The 19,317-nt window shown below is 36.3% G+C and overlaps 1 non-coding gene across 1 annotated transcript; it reads right to left on the minus strand.

Moving 5' to 3' along the window:
- Positions 1-15,173: 15,173 nt before the first annotated feature.
- On the minus strand, positions 15,174-15,280 carry LOC124514076 (U6 spliceosomal RNA). The gene has a single exon (XR_006962573.1). It is a non-coding gene; the product is annotated as a U6 spliceosomal RNA (small nuclear RNA).
- Positions 15,281-19,317: the final 4,037 nt, after the last annotated feature.

Raw genomic sequence — 19,317 nt, forward strand, 5'->3', positions numbered from 1 at the left:
ATGAATTTACTTTTTGGGTCCAGAATGACTTTCCCCAAGGATTGTAAGATGAAGATATATATTTTGCCCAGTAACTAAAACAGCACATTAAAAATTCAATTAAGAGAAGAATCACACTGAGTAAAATAGAAGACTGCAGTTTGGGGGAAGAATTATTTTTCATGGTGCTACTAATCCTACTGTATCCCAGGTGTTTAATGTAAAAGTGTTAAGCTTATTTTGCTCTGTAAGTAAAGAATGTGTATATTGTGTAAACAGCCTTTTAGCTCAAAATGTCGAGTCATTTAGATGTGGCCTGACACGAAGCACTCTTTCCAGACAACCTAGGAAAACCTACAATATAGACAAGAGTTTGTATCCATGTTTATCAAAGTGGGAGGACTTCTATCCTTGCATCAAGTTACTACCAAGAGTAAATTTATTTTGATTTCTATTCCCTAAGTTCGTATTTGACTTTTTGAAAAAAAATAGTTCATTTTCGTCACTTTAATCAGAATTTTAAATGTTCATGTTACATGCCAAATTATAATATCTAATAGAGCAATTTCTCTTTTGCTGTATTCTCCAAGACTCTTAATACCAGATGCCCCCCACTTTTTAATGTTTCTTGCATCTTGTTTTTGCTCATCCTTTACTAGGCAAAGTTCTCCCAAATAATTTTGAGAAACAAAAATATGCAAAAAAAATGATGATTTGTTCCCTGTGCTTCTTCTGTAAGAATTATTCTCCTGTGGTCTCTGCTTGTATGAGAACTGGGAAGACCATACTTGGTTAGTCTTCTCTCTTCAATTACGAAGCCAATTGACGTCCCTTCCTCTTTTTTATTTTAAACATTTTATTATAAATAGTCATAGAGTACCTTATTTCCCTAGCTGTCCTCTTTTCACTTCATGTTTTTTAACTCACCAATATCAACTTAATTAAAGATATCATATGTCATAAGAATGCATTGTTGTGTATCTCTTCGGGTTATGTGTAAAAACTTGTGCATTTCCAGATAGACTACATATCTGCACATCAGCAAGCAGTCTTTTCTCGAAGAATCACTTTGAGCAGCTCCCATAGAAGTTTCTGCAGACTTTGATTACTCTCATGGCTGATAGAAAACGTAGAGGAATGCAAACTTTTTTTCTAATAAACAAAACAACCCATTGGAAAGTATTTTCGAGATAATACATTTATTAACAATATTGTGTTGCTGGCTGAGAAAGGAAGCAGAACTACTTTCTATTTAGGGGAGAATTCATTAATAATGTTTAAAGCAGATTAGTGAGTTAATATTCCTGATGATTAAGAATGAACACATGTAGCTCTCCAGTTGAGAACTTGCTAAAAGTAAGAGGCATTAAAAGCCTCTATAAGAAAATTTTTAGTTCAATTAAAATATGAAGCAACCAAAACAATTTTCAGAAGTATAGACCCTAATATGAACCCATGCAATTAATATATTACCCACCCTATTAATATATATATATATATATATATATATATATATATATATATTGTTGGTGTCACTCATCACTTCTGAGCTTCCAAAAGAAGTTCTGCTGGACACTCTGTGATTGTACAGTGTATTTTCCCATTTGGCCAAATTTGAAGAACCCTTTCTATTTCTTGTGTCAGTGAAGTTCTTTGCCTCAATTGGCATGGTTAATTGAAAACTCCCTGGTTATACCAAGCCATCAGAAGTGTATTCATATGTTAATCACAAGAGGGCACTATTGCATCTAAAAATAAACAAGCATGTGTAATAATTTGTTGAGCTCATCTTTGATGGTGGTGGTGAAGTTGTCTGAAGCTCTGCCTCCAGATTCCCTGTTTTAAGCTTCATGCATTCTTTTTTACTCATAAAGATCGACAGCAAGTATTTTAAAAGGTGGCTCAGTTTCCCAATGTCTGCATCCAAAATAAAGGACAGCTTTGCTGTCAAAGATTTTCTTAAGAGCCTGATTAGGAATTGGCTGTGGTAGTACTTCCCATGCCTCTCAACACAGAAGCAAAGAGCAATTACGTTCGTTTGGTCAACACTTCAGTTGGCTTCTTTAGCAGAACAGCTCTTGTTCTCATGCTGGACTATACACACACCTTCATCCCTAGGCAGCTCCAAAATAAATTGAATAATATTTATAAGTCATACATCATTTATTTTAAAGCAGTGGTTTCTAGAGTATATTCAGGATGTTTGGAAGGCTTCTGTACTGGAAGTACTCATAAGTTGGGACACTGAAGGAATAAATCCGACAGTCCTCTCTCCCAAGTTCCACAACAACAAACATTCATTAGATATTCACTAGCTGTAGAGCATCATGACAGATAACAATCCAAAACCAACTCAACCAGAAAGATACGTAGTCACTATAACATATACTTCTATGAAGAGGTATGCTTTTCTATCTTGGCTACCAAATCTTACTAATTCTAGGTTAGACTAGGATACATCATGAAGCTTTTTGCAGCATTAGCTGTACAGAGGAAGCTGGCTTACCAAACTGTCCCCTAACACATGGAAAGCTAAAATCACATTTATGTAACCTTGACTCTCTTTCTCGATGAGTGCATAGCATGCCCAACACATGGCCTAACAGGATGACAAATTGCTGACATGATACCATTTTATGTCAGATCTCTTTTTTGTTTTCCTCTTCCAGATTCTCATGGCATTCTTTGCCCTCTTCTCTGCCCTAGTGGGTCCCTGTGCCCTCTGGCCTCTGGTTGAGTTCAACCAATGGGATACCCTCAGCAGGATAGAAGAGTGAAAAGCAAGACTGACGTTAGGGTAATTTATTTTCATGGGGGCACACGTAGTGAACTCAGGTTGGCTTATGCGCCTCCATTGAATGTTCCTGCTCCCCTCAAGATGATCTATTCTTTTAACTTATTTCCCATTCTTGTTTCAGTAACCCGTTTCTTCTCATCTCTCCAAGTCTATATTTATGGTGACAAGTCTGCTGCTGCCATGCTGCTAGCCTTGATTTTCTGCATTACCTTTTGTGGTTCCCCTACACACCACCTATATCTTTCTAATTAAACCCTCCTCAGATTATCATAATTTAGTATCTTGTCTTTTTGCTATTGACGCCCTGACAAATGCACAACTGCTTCTAGTTTCCAAGATCTAGCGAAGGTGCTTTATTCTACATGTGGAAAAATGAGGGTGAATTGATAAGATGGACAGGCATAATTAGCATCTTCCACTTTGAACTGAGGGATAGACCAGCAGAAATATGCATGAACGTTACTTCATCTAAGACCTAGCTTACCATGCTTTATGGGAAGCTGTATTCTAAGGCTCTTAGGGTGAAATGAGGCAAAATATGTTCATCATGGTCCTAAAGTATTCTACTTTTTCCAAATCTTGTCCCATTGGATCTGTAAAAGAAAATACATTTTGACTTACCCCTGTGTGGTCATTTGCCTTGCCCCATCCTACTCCAAATGGAGAATCTCAGTTGCCTCAATGACAGACTAGATCCTAAGCATTGATAATCTTTGAAAGCTCCAGAAAGAAAATTCCTGGTAGTTCTACTTCCACCAGAGAAACTTGCCAAGCCAGTTGTACATGCATGCAGTCAATTAAAAAAAGCCCCAACGTGTTACTAGGCCAAGAAATAAACAATTTAAACGCCCTAAAATAAGCGGTTTTCTAGCCTCAAGAGCCTCCATGAAAGGTGAGCCTGCAGAAGCACTTCAGACCTGCTTCCCTTCTGTTTATCAGGGGTGAAAGAGTGAATACTTAACACTGGAGATTGCAGAAAATGGGACGGGCTCTAAAGCTAAAGGCAGTCTGAGACTACTTGCTGATTTCCAACCAGGGTCACATGGAACCTACCAACAGGTGATTTTAAAGGTGATACTTTCTTTTGAAGTAAAACAGTTTTCTGGTTGATTTCTTCGGGGCCAGTAAAGTGCTTGCAATTGCAAGTCTATCACAAGCCACGACAGTAAGCCAGATGTCCGATCCTTGTCTTTCTCCGACATAATAATTTGACCCTTGCTTAAACTCTAAGACTATTCCTGATGCCTCAGTAACAACAAAAAGTAACACCTTACATTTATATAATTGTCATTAAAATGTCATTCATCACATGTTATTTCATCTGAGCCTCAACACCCCTGATGTATTCAAACAGTGCAAAGATTGGTCTCTGTTTACAGATGCCGGAAGCGAGCCTTACAAAAGTTAAGTAACTATCCCAAGGTCACAGAACAAGTTACTAAGTTCTTTCACACTCAAAATCTAATCATCACCTTTTAGTCATGAATATGCCTGTAAAAAAAAAAAATCAGAAATCTGTGTGGTGGAGATCCTCGGCACTACAGAGATCTCTCGCATGAGAAGTAATGAGCCGCATGTTTTGGAAACCTCAGTTCCCAGTTAGGGATGAGTGCTTCTCACAGCACCTGAGGCCCTTTAGAATTAGCCCTTGGACACAGGGGACTTACAGTGAGTTCACTGTACTTCAGGATACTCTCGTCTGTCTGGTCTAAACCTCTGTAGCTAAAGAAAACCTTGTGAGTCTGGCCTGGCGCCCACCTCACTTGAGTTTCTTCAGGGCTCTTGAGTCCAGACAAGCTCCTGGAATTTGCATGCTCTAGTCTACACACTCTCCAGTGCTACTGCTATTCAGGTAAGGACCAGAGTGTCTTGATTGTTATGTAAATCTGAGACTATGCAGATGCCATCTATCATCTGGTCTAGAAGGTACAGTAAGTACTCTGCGGAGGGGAAGATTTCTTTAGTTCCAACAAGAAAGTTGGTTATATTTTATTTACATTAATACACATAAACACACAGAAACAACTCGAGTTCACTAGCTATAAACTCCATTGGTCATGTTTCACATGTAGTAGCTTTCTTTATTTGGCTCCCTTCAGCTGAAATTTAGGCTGGGAATCAGATGAACAAACATCAAGCCAACTGGACCAAGCATTATGTGGTTATTTATCAGATTAGAGAGGCAGGAAAAGTTAAAGACAAGTTGGAAAACATCTAGGCTAAAATAGGGCCCTACTTAGTTTATAGTAATCAGTATAGCAGAAAGCCAGGCTTTAAGATTACTGGGTTTAAATATGTTCTTAAGTTGACTATGTACTTTCCGATGTGCAGCTGTTGCCTACCTTAAGGCCAGTAGCACAGAAAATTCCCCCTACGGAGTGGAAAGAGATAACAGCCTAAAGCCATTTGCACAAGCACATCCTTCTGGTCTGAGAAACCAGTATATTTTTTTCTGACTTCTCCGAGTAAGCAGAAGCAGCCATGGGCACAAGACAACATGCTAAGACCTTTTTCCTGGCAACTATCAGTTTTTGCTACATCTGTTTCGAAGATCTGTTATTAGGTGCATAAATATTTATGATCGTTATGCCCTTTTGATGAAATGATCCTTTTATCCTTATGGTAATGGTAATATGGTAAAGAAAACATTAGTGCTCTTTGCTCTGAAGTCTACATTGATAGCAATATAGCCATCCAGCTTTCTTTGTGTTAGTGTTAGCATGTATATTTTTCCCAACCACTTTACTTTTTAAAAATATATATTTTATTTTTTAATTTTATTTAAACTTTTAAGACAATGTTCATTTCTTTATTTTTGAGAGAGAGATAGGGAGAGAGAGAGGGTGCATGTACGCACGCGTGCACACACAAGCTGGGAAGGGGCAGAGAGAGAGGGAGACACAGAATCTGAAGCAGGCTTCAGGCTCTGAGCTGTCAGCACACAGCCCGACGTGGGGCTCGAACTCACGAACCATGAAATCATGACCTGAGCTGAAGTTGGACGCTTAACCAACTGAGCCACCCAGGCACCCCCCAATCACTTTACTTTTAATCTTTTTTGTCTGTATATTTGAAGTACATTTCTTCTAGGCAGCAAATATATAGTTGGATCCTACTTTTTTATGCAATCTAAAAATCATTGCCCTTTAGTAGATCACATGTAATGTGGTTATTGATATGGTTAGGTTTAAATCTATCATCTTGCTATTTCTTTACTATTTGTATCATTTTGTATTTTGCTCACTTTTTAATGTGTTGTTTTGGACAAATGGAGTGTTTTTTTCTGATTTCATTTTATCTTCTTTGTGGTATAGTAACTATGACATTCTGTTTGATTACTTTAGTGACTGCCTTAGGGTTGATCACAATCTTCATTCAAGTTTTATAATACCACCTCACATATGCATTAAGAATGTTACAATAGTATTCTTGGCAATTTCTCCCCTCCTGAGCTTTGTGCCACTATTTTCATACACTGTAGTTTTAATATGTTATAAACCCCACACTACATCCATATTATTTTTGTTTAAACAGTTCATTCTCTTTTTTATTTGATATAACTTACCTACCATGAAATTTACCCTCTTAAAGTACACAATTAAATGGTTTTTAGTATACTCACAAAGCTGTGCAATCATCACTAATTCCAGAACATTTTCATCATCCCAAGAAAAAAAAAACCCATACCCCATACCCGTTAGTAGTGACTCCCTATTCTCCCCAACCACCCTCACCCCTCCCCACTGCCACCACCCCCGCCGCTCCATTTATCCCTCCCTCTCCATCCCCAGGCAACCACTAATCTACTCTCTAAAGATTTGCCTACTCTGGGGCGCCTGGGTGGCGCAGTCGGTTAAGTGTCCGACTTCAGCCAGGTCACGATCTCGCGGTCCGTGAGTTCGAGCCCCGCGTCAGGCTCTGGGCTGATGGCTCAGAGCCTGGAGCCTGTTTCCGATTCTGTGTCTCCCTCTCTCTCTGCCCCTCCCCCGTTCATGCTCTGTCTCTCTCTGTCCCAAAAATAAATAAAAAACGTTGAAAAAAATTAAAAAAAAAAAGATTTGCCTACTCTGAACAAACTGATGGTTGCCAGAGGGGAGGTGGGTGGGAGATGGGCAAAATTGGTGGAAGGGAATGGGAAGTGCAGGCTTCCAATTTTGGAATGATTAAGTCATGGGAATAAAAGGCACAACACAGGAAATATAGTCAATGATATTGTTATAGCATTGTGTGGTGACAGACGGCAGCCACACTTGTGGTAAGCACAGCACAATGTAGAGTTATTGAATCACCATGTTGTACACCTGACACTAATATAATGTTGTGTTTCAACTATACTTCAATGAAAATAGAACAAAATAAAGATTTACCTACTCTGGACATTTCATATAAATAGAATCACATAATATATGGGCCTTTTGTGCCTGTTTTTTTCTTCACTTGGCATAATGTTTTCAAGGCTCATTCATGTAACGTATCAATCTTTCATTCCTTTTTTTTTTAGTTGCGGTGAAATTCACGTAACATTAAGCTAACAATTTTAAAGCAAACAATTCAAGTGGCATTTAGTACATTCATAATGTGTGCGATGACTGCCTCTATCTGGTTCCACAACATTTTCATCATCCCAAAAGAAAGCATTCGCTTCCCACTCCCCAAAGCCCCTGGGAGTCACTCATCTACTTTCTGTCTCTGTGAATTTACTTATTCTGGATGTCTCATATAAATGGAATCACACAATATGTGGCCTTTTATGTCTGGTTTCTTTCATTTAGCATTGTGTTTTCAAGATTCATCCACATTATACCACATATGAGTACTTCAGTCTTTTTTATGTTTAATAATAATTTATTGCACGGATATACCACATTTTGTTTATCGATTTGTCCATTGACATTTGGTTGCTTCCATCTTTTGGTGATTGTGAATCATGCTGTTATGAACAGTCATGTATGAGTATTTGTTTCAATACCTGTTTTAAATTCTTTGAGTATATACCAGGGAGTATATTTGCTTGGTCATATAGTAAGTTTATGGTTAATTTCTTGAAGGATTTGTCAGACTGTTTTCCAACAGCAGATGCACCATTTACATTCCCACCAGAAATGCATATAGGTTCTAATTTTTCCACATCCCTTCCAAAACTTATTTTTCCATTTTTAAATTACAACCATCCCAGTGTGTATGAAGTGATATCTCATTGTGGTCTTGATTTTCATTTCCCTAATGGTTAATGATGCTGAATATCTTTGTGTGTTTGCTGGCCACTTGTATATCTTCTTTAGAGAAATGTCTATTCAAATACTTGGCCAATTTTTAAATTGTGTTATTTTTTGTTTTATTGTTGAACTACAAGTGTACTTTTATATATTCTGAATATTAGTCCCTTATTAGATATTGATTTCTAAATATGTTTTCCCATTCTGAGAGTTGTCTTACAAATTTCTTGGTGTGTTTTAAAGTACAAAAAGATTTTAATTTTGATGGAATTTCACTTATCTGTTTTTCCTTTTGTTGTTCTTGCTGTTGTTGGGATAGCTAAGAAACCATTGCCTAAACCAAGGTCATGAAGATCTGCCCCTGTCTTTTTCTAAGAGCTTTATAGTTGTAGCTCTTAAATTCAATTCTTTAATTCACTCAAATTAATTTTTATACATGGTGTGAGGTAAGGCCCCAACTTCATTGTTTTGTTTGTGACTATCCAGTTTTTTCAGAACCATTTGTTGGAAAGACTATTCTTTTCCCCCATTGCATTGTCTTGGCATTCTTTGAAAAATCAACTGACTATAGATGTCTAGACCTATTTTTGGACTCTCAATTCCATTCTATTGATCTATATGTCTGTTTTTATGACAGTACCACAAAATCTTGATTACTGTAAGTTTTTACTAAGTTTTGAAATCATCAAGAGTGAGTCTTCCAGCTTTTTTCTTCCTTTTCATGATTGAAAAAGGGTCCCTATTGTGATTCCATATGAATTTTAGGATCAGCTTGTCACTTCAAGAAAAATGTCCGCTGGGACTTTGATAGATTGCATTGAATCTGTGCATTACCGGGGTGATGTTGTATTTTAACAATATTAAACCTTCCAACCCATAAACACTGGCTGTCTTTCCACTTATATAGGTCTTCTTTAATTTTTTTCAGTGATGTATTATAGCTTTCAGTGTACAAGTCTTGTACTTCTTTTAATTTATTCCTAAGCATTTTTATTCTTTTTAATGCTACTGAAATAAAATTATTACTTTAATTCTCTTTTCAAATTGTTCATTGCTAATGTATAGCAATATAACTTTTTCTGTTGATCTCATATCCTACAACTATGCTGAAAGCATTTGTTAGTTTTAATAGTTTTTAGTGGATTTTTTTAGGATTTTCTATATGTAAAGTCATGTCATCTACAAATAGAAATAGTTTTACTTCTTTCTTTTCAATCTTCATGCCCTTTATCACTTTTATTTGCCTAATTCATCAGGATAGATATCCCAGCTCAATATTTAATAGAGATGCTGAGAGTGGACATCTTTTTCTTGTTTCTAATCCAAGGGGAAAGTTCCAGGCGTTCACCCTTAAGTATGATGTTAGCTATGTTTTTTTTCATAGATGCCCTTTATCAGGTTGAGGAATTTTCTTTCTATTCCTAGTTGTTGAGTGTTTTTATCATGAAGGGTTGTTTGATATTGCCAAACGATTTTTATGCATCAAAATAATCACGTGGTTGGGGCGCCTGGGTGGCTCAGTAGGTTGAGTGTCCAACTTCGGCTCAGGTCATGATTTCACAGCTCGTGAGTTCGAGCCCCATGTCAGGCTCTGTGCTGACAGCTCGGAGCCTGGAGCCTGCTTCCAATTCTGTGTCTCCCTATCTCTCCGCCCCTAACCCACTCGTGTTCTGTCTCTGTCTCTCTCAAAAATAAGCATTAAAATTTTTTTAATTAAAAAAAATCATGTGGTTATTTTTTTCTTCATTCTATTAATTAAATGTATTACACTGATTTTTACATGTTGAATGAACCTCACATTCTGGTATAAACACCACTTAATTGTGGTGTATAATCCTTTTAATGTACTTTTGAATTTGTTTTGCTAGTATTTTGCTGAGGATTTTTTGCATTGATATTCATATAAGATATGGATCTGTAGTTTTCTCATGGTGTCTTTGACTTTAGTATCAGCATATTACTGGCCTCATAGAATGACTTGAGAAGTGTTCCTTCATCTTCAATTGTTTGGAAGAGTTTGAGCAGGATTGGTGTTCATTCTTTAAATGTTTGGTAGAATTCACCAGTGACGTTATCTGGTCCTGTGCTTTTTTTTTTTTTTTTTTAATTTACATCCCAATTACTTAGCATATCGTGCAACAATGATTTCAGGAGTAGATTCCTTAGTGCCCCTTACCCATTTAGCCCATCCCCCCTCCCACAACCCCTCCCGTAACCGTCAGTTCTCCATATTTATGAGTCTCTTCTGTTTTGTCCCCCTCCCTGGTTTTATACTATTTTTATTTCCCTTCCCTTGTGTTCATCTGTTTTGTCTCTTAAAGTCCTCATATGAGTGAAGTCATATGATCTTTGTCTTTCTCTGGCTAATTTTACTTAGCATAATACCTTCCAGTTCCATCCGCATAGTTGCAAATGGCAAGATTTCATTCCTTTTGATTACCGAGAAATATTCCATTATATATAATATATATATATATATATATATATATATATATATATATATACCACATCTTCTTTATCCATTCATCCATCGATGGACATTTGGGCTCTTTCCATACTTTGGCTATTGTTGATAGTGCTACTATAAACATGGGGATGCATGTGTCCCTTCGAAACAGCACACCTGTATCCCGTGGATAAATGCCTAGTAGTGCAATTGCTGGGTCGTAGGGTAGTTCTATTTTTAGTTTTTTGAGGAACCTCCATACTTTTTCCAGAGTGGCTGCACCAACTTGCATTCCCACCAACAATGCAAAAGAGATCCTCTTTCTCCATATCCTCGCCAACATCTGTTGTTGCCTGAGTTGTTCATGTTAGCCATTCTGACACGTGTAAGGTAGTATCTCATTGTGGTTTTGATTTGTATTTCCCTGATGATGAGTGATGTTGAACATTTTTTCATATGTCAGTTGGCCATCTGGATGTCTTCTTTGGAGAAGTGTCTATTCATGTCTTTGGCCCATTTCTTCACTGGATTATTTGTTCTTTGGGTGTTGAGTTTGGTAAGTGCTTTATAGATTTTGGATACTAACCCTTTATCTGATATGTCGTTTGCCAATATCTTCTCCCATTCTGTCGGTTGCCTTTTAGTTTTGCTGATTGTTTCCTTCTCTGTGCAGAAGCTTTTTATTTTGATGAGATCCCAGTACTTCATTTTTGCTTTTGTTTCCCTTGCCTCTGGAGACGTGTTGAGTCAGAAGTTGCTGCGGCCAAGATCAAAGAGGTTTTTGCCTCTTTTCTCCTCGAGGATTTTGATGGCTTCCTGTCTTATACGTAGGTCTTTCACCCATTTTGAGTTTATTTTTGTGTATGGTGTAAGAAAGTGGTCCAGGTTCATTCTTCTGCATGTCGCTGTCCAGTTTTCCCAGCACCACTTGCTGAAGAGACTGTCTTTATTCCACTGGGTATTTTTTCCTGCCTTGTCAAAGATTAGTTGGCCATACATTTGCGGGTCCATTTCTGGGTTCTCTACTCTGTTCCATTGATCTGAGTATCTGTTCTTGTGCCAGTACCATACTGTCTTGATGATTACAGCTTTGTAGTATAGCTTGAAGTCTGGGATTGTGATGCCTCCTGCTTTGGTTTTCTTTGTCAAGATTGCTTTGGCTATTCGGGGTCTTTTCTGGTTCCATACAAATTTTAAGATTATTTGTTTTAACTCTGTGAAGAATGTTGGTGTTACTTTGATAGGGATTGCATTGAATATGTAGATTGCTTTGGGTAGTACCAACATTTTAACAATACTTGTTCTTCCTATCCAAGAGCATGAAATCTTTTTCCATTTTTTTTGTGTCTTCTTCAATTTCTTTCATAAGCTTTCTATAGTTTTCAGTGTATAGATTTTTCACCTCTTTGATTAGATTTATTCCTAGGTATTTTATGTTTTTTGGTGCAACTGTAAATGGGATCGATTCCTTGATTTCTCTTTCTGTTGCGTCATGGTTGGTATGGTCCTGTGCTTTTTATATGTTGCTTAATTGGATTTGCTAGTGGTTCATTGTTGAGTTTTAAAGATTTTGCATCTATATTAATAAGGAATATTGGTCTGTAGTTTCCTTTTCTTTTGATGTCTGGCTTTGGTATCAAGGTTTTGGTATCTATGAAGTATTAGCCTCATTGAATAAGTTGGGATGTTTTGCCTCCTCTTCCATTTTTGGGAAAATTTTGTACATGATTGTGTCAGTTCTTCTCTGAACACTTGCTAGAATTCATCAGTTATTTGGTCCTAGGCTTTTATTTGTGGGAAAATTTTAAATAATTATTTAATCTCTTAATTTGTTATATCTATTCAATTTTTCCATTTCTTCTTGTCAGTTTTGGTAGTTTGTGTCCTTCTAGAGATCTGTCTATTCCATCTAGTATGTCTAATTTATCTAAACAGTTGTTGATAGTATTCTTTTATAGTTATTTTCATTTCTGTAACATCAATAGTAATGTTCCTTGTTTTATACCAATCTTAATAATTTGAGTCTTCTCTGTCTCTTTTTGTCTTGGTCTGTCTAGCTAAAGGTTTGTCAATTTTGTTAATTTTTTTTCAAAGAACCAACTTTTGATTTTGTTATTTTTTTCTATTGTTTTTCTATTCTCAACTTGATTGGTTTACTCTCTAATCTTTATTATTTCTTTCCTCCTGCTTGCTTTTGATTCATTTTGTTCTTTGTATAGTATTTTTTTTTAAATTAATGTCTACACCCAGTGTGAGGATTGAACTCATGACCCAGAGATCAAGAGTCAGTCACATGCTTCACCAACTGAGCCAGCCAGGTGCCCTTTGTGTAGTATAGTAGGTTAGGTATTGATTTGAGATCTTTTGGGTTTTTAAAATGTAGACATTTATAGCAATAAATATTTCTCTAAACACTGCTTTAGCCATACCCCATAAGTTATGAAGTGTTTTGGTTTTGTTTTCATTCATTTTAAAGTATTTTCCAATTTACTTTATGTCTTCACTTACCATTGGTTATTTAAGGATGTGTTATTTAATTCCATACATTTATGAATTTCCCAAATTTCCTGCTGCTAATTTCATTCTGATGTGGTCAGATAACAAACTTTGTATGACTTCAGTCCTTTAAAATTTATCAAGACTTTTTTATAGGTTAACATATGGTCTATCCTGGGTAATGTTCCATGTGCTCTTTAGAACAATGTGTATTATGCTGGGTGGAGTATTCTATAGAAGTTTATGAGATGTAGTTGATTTATAGTGTAGTGCAAGTCTTCTATTTTCTTGTTGATCTTCTGCTTAGTTGTCCTATCATTATTGAAATTAGGGTATTCAAATATCCAAATATTGTTGGATTGTCTATTAATCAATTCTGTCAGATTTTGCTTCATATATTTTAGGACTCTGATAGGATATGTATATATCCTTATATATATAGATCCTTTTATTCTTATAAAATGTCTTTGTCTCTAGTAACAACTTTTGTCTTACAAGTCTATTTTGTTTGATATTATTATAGCCAGTCCATTTCTCTTTTTCTTACTCTTTACATGGTGTATTTTTTTGTACCCATTGACTTTCAATCTATTTGTGTCTTTGAATCTAAAGTGTATCTCTTGTGGACAGTACATAGATAGACTATAATTTTTATATCTATTCTGCCAATCTCTTCCTTTTGGTCGTATTGTTTAATGCCTTCACATTTAATGTAATTACTGGTAACGTAGGATTTGTGACTGCTATGTTGCTCCTTGTTTTTTATATCCTATGTCTTTTTTGTTCCTATATTTTTTCATAACTCCCTTCTTTTGTGTTAAATAGCATTTTCATTCGCTTGACATTTTTAAAATTCTATTTATTTGGAGTTATTATTGCTTGCTGTGTGGATTACAATTAACATCTTAATTTATAATGATGTAGTTAAGATAGTGGCAACTCAATTTCAAGAGTATATGAAAGTTTGCTCTTATATAACTCCATTATCTGTCCCTCTTTATGTTTTTATTAGAATAAAAATTACATCTTTATATATTGCATGCCCATCAACACAGATTTGTAATTATTGCTTTATGCAACTGCCCTTTAAATTAGATGAAAGAAGTTACAAAGATATATATATATATATATATATATATATATATACTGTTTCTTTTATTCACCCATATAATTACCTGTACTAGTATTCTTTAGTTTTTCATGTGGATTTGAGTTACTGTCTAGTGTCCTTTCATTGCAACCAAAAGTACTCCTTTTAGTATTTCCTATATGACAGTCTGCTAATGATGAATTCTTTCAGTGATTGTTGATCTGGTGATGTCTTACTTTCTCACTCACTTTTGAAGGATAGTTAGGGTACCTGGGTGGCTCAGTCAGTTAAGTGTCCAACTCCTGATTTCAGCTCAGGTGATGATCTCACTGTTCATGGGTTCAAGCCCCACATTGGGCTCTGCACTGATAGCACAGAGCCTGCTTGGGATTTTCTCTTTCCTTCTCTCTGCCCCTCTCCTGCTCATGCTCTCTCTCTCTTTCTCTCTCTCAAAATAAATAAAGTTTAAAAAAAGATATCTTCATTTTTGAAGGATAGTTCTACCAGAATATGATACTTTGTTGATAGCGTTATTTTCTTTTAGCACTTAGAATATATTATCCCAATAATTCTAGCTTCCTTGGTTTCTGATGAGAAATTGGCTAGTAATATTATAAAGGATCCCTTGTACATGACAAGTTGCTTCTGTCTTGCTGCTTTGAAGATTCTCTCTGTTTTTGACTTTTGACAGTTTGATTCTGACGTATGTTGATGAGATTCTTATTGAGTTATTTCTATTTGGAGTTCGTTGAATTCTTTGCATGTGCAGATTAATGTATCACATCAAATTTTGGTAGCTTTTGGTTATCATTTCTTCAAATGTTCTTTCTGCCCTTTTGTCTCCCTCTTTTCCTTCTGGGATTCCTGTTATCATGTACGTTGGTTCACTTGACCATTCTCCATAGGTCTCAGATGGTTCTGTTCAGTTTTCTTCCTTCTTTTTTCTTTCTCTTCTTCATACTGGATTATCTCATTTGACCAATTGTCACATATGCTGATTCTTCAGATATATTGTTGAGCCCCACTAATGAATTTTTCATATCAGTCTTTCTACATTTTAATTCCAGAATTTCTTATTGGTTTTTTTTTTTTTTTGGAAAGTGTTTACTTTTTTCTTCTTCTTTTTCTAGTTTTTATTTAAATTCTGACTAAAAATATGGAAGCTTCACGAATTTGCATGTCAGCCTTGCACAGGGGCCATGCTAACCTTCTCTGTACCCTTCCAATCTTATTACATGTGCTGCCAGAGTGAGCACTCTTATCGGTTGTTTTAAAATAATTTCTATCTTTAGGTTAACATTCACTATTTAGTGAGACATAATGTTTGTATTCTCATGATTTCCTTTACTTTTAAGAAAACTGAAATTGCTAATTTAAAGTGATTGTCTAGTTAAGTCCAAAGTCAAGACTTCCTCAGGCTCTGTTTCTGTTGACTACTTTTCCTATACATGGGCCATATTGTCTTGCTTCTTTGAATGTCTCATAAATTTTACTTGAAATTTAAGGGCACCTGGGGGGCTCAGTCAGTTAAATATTTGGCTCTTTATTCTGGCTTAAGTCATGATCTCACAGTCATTAGATCCAGCCCCATGTCGAGCTCCACACTGATTCTAGAGCCTGCCTGGGATTCTCGCTCTCCCTCTGCCCCTCTCCTGCTTGCACATGTGTGCCCTCTCTCTCTCTCTCTCTGTCTCAAAATAAACATTTGAAAAAAGAAAATTGTAAATTTAAAATAATAATGTGAGGACTTTGTATATAAAATGTCCCCCAATAAATGATTTGTTGTTGTTGCTTGTTTGTTTAATGATATTGCTGTACTAATTCTGTAAAAATTTGTATTCTTTGTCATGTGTGTCCAGTAAAGTTTCTGCCCACTTAGATTAGTGTCCAGATAATTACTTTACAGAGATTTATTTAAATGCCTGGAGCCAGTAAATCTCCCAGTCATTGCTGAGTGGCTCTATGAGCTCACTGGGGTATATCTTCAACATTCAGCCAGGCAGCTTACAACCCACTTTTAGCCTTTTCCTCCTGCTTGTATAGAATCCTACAGGTTAGGCAATGGTGAGAACTTTTGAGTCTTCTCAGATCTCACATGAGCATGTGCACAACTCTGGGCATCCCCTCATCACTACACCTGTTCTTTTCCCTCTAGGAAAACATTTCAGAGTTTTTCAGAGCCTCCTATGGACATCATATATTCTGGATTTTCTTCTTAAGATTTTTAGTAAGCTTATTATTTATCTCAACTGTTCTCCACAGTCTGAGGCATTGCAATATTAAACAACTAATAGTGATTGATTTTACCAAATGCTCCCGGGGAAAAGTTTGTTGGCATTGGCACACCTCTGTGTTAGGTTTAACACAGACAAGTTTTTGTGAGTATTTTCATCCTGGGAACCACCAAACAGGTCAATAGTGGCAGTCATTTGGGAATGAGTTTTTGAAGGAGTTCCTACCTTTTTCTGCCCACTCCAATGGCTGGTTGGTTTTCACAATGATTGAGGGCTATTAGTATTCCAGGCTACCACATAGCTGGGTATGAGGAGATGGCAATAGGGCAAGTCAAAACACTACAAAGGTCATTGTCCTTACCAAGATTCAACTGGTTTTTGTTTGTTCTTGAGGAAACCATTCCTGCATTGCTGCAAGTCTTTGGTTAATTTCCAGAGTTCTAAAAAAGTTGATTCTGACCATTTTTGTCAGTCTGATGCCTTGGGGAGAAAGAATTTTCAGAGGTCCTTATATTCCCACTGATGTCCTCAAGTATTCTTTAAAGACATTTAAGTAATAAGACAAATAGTTCATAAATTTACCCATATAGTTTCCATTTTCAGTCACCTCATTCTTTTGCGTAGATCTATATTTCCATCTTGTTTAAGTTTCCATGCATAAGAAACTCCCTTTCTTAAAAGAGCAGGCTGCTGCTGACAAATTCCTTTAGCTGTTCTATATCTGAAAAAAAATATTTCACTACTGATTTTGAAAGCTCTTTTCACTAGATATAGAATTCTAGTAGACTTTTTTTAAAAAAAAAAATCCTATTGGAACTTTAAAGATGTTGATCTAATGTCTTCTCAATTGCACAATTTCTTTTTTTTTATTTTAATGTTTATTTATTTTTGAGGGAGAGACAGATAGTGAATTTTGAGGGAGAGACAGATAGGAGGGGCAGAGAGAGGGGCAGACACAGAATCCGAAGCAAGCTCCAGGCTTTGAGCTGTCAGCACAGAGCCTGATGTGGGGCTCAAGCCCACGAACCATGAGATCATGACCTGAGCTGAAGTCGGATGCTTCACCAACCGAGCCACCCAGGCTCCCCTAACTTGCACAATTTCTAATGAGAAAGCTTCTGTGATCTTTATCTTTGTTCCTCTGCCCATAATGTGATCACGATGTGTTTTGGTGTAGTTTCTTCATGTTTCCTGTGTTTTGTATTTATAAAGCCTCTTGGGCCTGTGGATTTACAATTTTCATCAAATTTGGAAAATATTTGTCCCTTATTACTTAAAATATTTTTTCTGATATTCCACCTCTCCTGCACAGACTTCACTCACATATACTAGCACACTTGAAATTGTCCCACAGTTCACTATTCACTATTGCCCTGTTGTTTTTTTAAGTTTATTTATTTATTTGAGAGAGAGAGAGAGAGAGAGCAGGGTAGGGGCAGAGAGAGAGAGAGAGAGAGAGAATCCCAAGTAGGCTTTGCACTGTCAGTGCAGAGCCTGATGCGGGGCTCAATCTCACAAACCATGAGATCATGACCTGAGCCAAAATCAAGAGTTGGACACTCAATTGACTGAGCCACCCAGATGTTCCTACCCTGTTAATTTTTTGTTGCTTCTCTTTTCTATTTGTTTTATGTTGAATTGACTTTATTGCTGTGACTTCAAGTTGAACAATCTTTTCTTCTACAATATCTTATCTGCCATTCATGCCATCTAGTATGTTTTTTCATCTGCAAAATTGTAGTTTTCATGTCTAGCTGTTCAATTTATGTCAGTTATACATCCTTCCTTGTTCTAATTAATATTTGTTATTTTTTATATATTTTTATATAATGTTTTAATGTATGTTATAATAACTGTTTAATGGTCATGTATACTAATTCTGTCATCTGTGTTATTTTTTGGATAGGTTTCCATTGATTTTACTCTTCATTATGGGTCATATTTCTCTGTTGTTATTGCTGTTTTTTGCACGCCTACTAATTTTTTATTTGGTGCCAGAAATTGTGATTTTATCTTGTTGAATGTTGGATATTTTGTAATTTTATTCTTTATTGGATATTTTGTAATTTTATTCTTTAAGGTTTTCTTTTTTTTTTTTTTGGAAAACACTTAAATTATTTGAAAGCTGTTCCTTTCAAATTTGTTTGTAAGATTTCTTAGGTAAGTCTGGAGCACTGCTCAGTTTAAGACTAACTTTCCCCGATACTGAGGCAAGATCCTTCTGAGTATTCTATCCAATATCCCATATCCAATTCTTGAGGTTTTTCCATTCTGGATGATAGGACACATGTCCTACTTCTGAACCTGTGTGAGTACCAAGCACTGTTACCTCTAATCCTTTCAGGTGGTTCGTTCTATGGCCTCAGATAATTTCCTCACATGTCTGGTGTGATCAGTATACTGTTGACTACTCAAGGACAGCCATCTACAGATCTCTGGAGTTCTCTGTGAAGCTCCTTCCTCTAGGGGACTGTATGTCATGAATTGTAGCCATCTTGACTTCCTTGTGCTTAAAGGTCCATCTCATTAATTCAAGGGGCTGCTTTGGGTTTCCCAACCATGCACCATTGCCTGAAACTGCTCTCAAGGTAGTAAGACAAGGCAATTGTAGGGCTTACCAAGTTTGTTTTCACCTTATAGGGATCACTGCCTTTTGTTGATGCTTGGTGGCTTGAAAACCCTTGTTTCATATTTCGAAGGGTTTTTATTTTGTGTTTATTCAGGTGGGAAAGTAAATCTGGTCTATCTTGACCAGAAGTGGAGGTCTTATCTCTCATTGCTTACAGTAATTTGGTGCCAGAATAGGGTAATTATTCATTACAAGAGTACATCAAAATCATCCTAGAGGATTTTTTTTACTATGTGGTACATAGGGATTCTTTTTTTTTTTTTATTTTTTTTTATTTTTTTTTATTTATTTATTTTTTTTATATGAAGTTTATTGACAAATTGGTTTCCATACAACACCCAGTGCTCATCCCAAAAGGTGCCCTCCTCAATACCCATCACCCACCCGCCCCTCCCTCCCACCCCCCATCAACCCTCAGTTTGTTCTCAGT

This window comes from Lynx rufus, unplaced genomic scaffold (assembly GCF_022079265.1).
Source record: "Lynx rufus isolate CCGP_SWC_20201006 ecotype Redwood Valley unplaced genomic scaffold, mLynRuf1.p SCAF_19, whole genome shotgun sequence".
NCBI classification, from domain to species: domain Eukaryota; kingdom Metazoa; phylum Chordata; class Mammalia; order Carnivora; family Felidae; genus Lynx; species Lynx rufus.